At 31.9% G+C, this 1,400-nt stretch overlaps 1 non-coding gene across 1 annotated transcript; it reads left to right on the top strand.

Moving 5' to 3' along the window:
* The first annotated feature begins 862 nt into the window (after nt 1-862).
* On the top strand, nt 863-969 carry LOC122426977. The gene has a single exon (XR_006265321.1). It is a non-coding gene; the product is annotated as a U6 spliceosomal RNA (small nuclear RNA).
* Nucleotides 970-1,400: the final 431 nt, after the last annotated feature.

A 1,400-nucleotide genomic window follows, 5' to 3' on the forward strand; every position in this document is an offset into this window, starting at 1 on the left:
TAAGAAATTGAATTTGTATTAAAATTTTTAATAAAGGAAACTCTGGATTCAGATGGCTTCTTTGGTGAAATAATACCAAGTTTACACAAAGTCTTCCTGAAAAATGAAGGCGGGAATACTTTCTAACATATTCTATGAGGCCAGCATTACTCTGATACCAAAATCAGACACAGGCTTCTTAAAAAAGAAAAAAAAAAATACCTTTACAGACCAGTATCTTTTATGAACATAGATGTACAAATTCTAAACAAAAACTCACAAATTCAATCTAACAGTAAATGAAAAGGATAATACATCATTTGCATTTCCAGGAATTCAAAGTTCCTTTAGCATTTGAAAATTAATGTTTCTTTTTTTTTTTTTGAAAATTAATGTTTCTAAAAAGAAAACCCAGTAAATTAACAGCAGAAGAGAACCTTCACAATCTGATTTAAAAAAAAAAATCTACAGACATTATATAGAATGGTAAAATACTGAACCCTTTCCCCCAGAACAAATTTTCACTTTTATCCAATATTGTTTAGGAGGTTATAGCTGGCACAATAAGGCAAACCAAAAAAAAAAAAAAAAAGAGAGAGAGAGAAAAGGAAGAAAGGAGGAAGAAAAAGTCATACAAATTAGTAAGAAATATATAAAACTATTCTCAGATAACATAATCATTTGTATAGAAAATCCTAGAGAATCTATATAAAAGCAATTAGAAATAAGTGAGTTTAGCAAGCCGGTAGGATGCCAATTCAATATAAAAAGTCAACTTAATTTCTTATTTTTTTACTTTCTTATATACTAGAAACAATTTGAAATTAAAATTTAAAACCATAAAGGGATACAACTACATACCAATTAAAATAGCAAAAATCTAGTGCTCGCTTCGGCAGCACATATACTAAAATTGGAACGATACAGAGAAGATTAGCATGGCCCCTGCGCAAGGATGACACGCAAATTTGTGCAGCGTTCCATATTATAAAAAAAAAGCAAAAAAAAAAATAAAGGTTGACCACACCAAATGCTGTTAAGTATGTAGAAGAACTGACACTGTCATCACTGCTAGTGAGAATGTAAAATGGTACAATCACTTTGAACAACAGTTTGGTAGTGTCTTAAGAAGTTAATCTTTAGGTTATTTACCATAGAGATGGCATCACCAACTCAATGGACATGAGATTGAGCAAACACTGGGAGGTGGTGAAGGACAGGGAAGTCTGGCATGCTGCAGTTTATGGGGTTGCAAAGAGTCAGACACGACTGAGCAACTGAACAATGACCACAGAGATACAAAGGCATATGTCTGTACAAAAACCTATTTGTGAATATTCGAAACAGCTTTATTTGTAATGGCCTGAACTGGAAAACATCCCCAAATATTCCTTAACATGTGAATGGATAAATAAACGGTA

This window comes from Cervus canadensis, chromosome 24 (genome assembly GCF_019320065.1).
Source record: "Cervus canadensis isolate Bull #8, Minnesota chromosome 24, ASM1932006v1, whole genome shotgun sequence".
In the NCBI taxonomy this organism is placed as follows: Eukaryota; Metazoa; Chordata; class Mammalia; order Artiodactyla; family Cervidae; genus Cervus; species Cervus canadensis.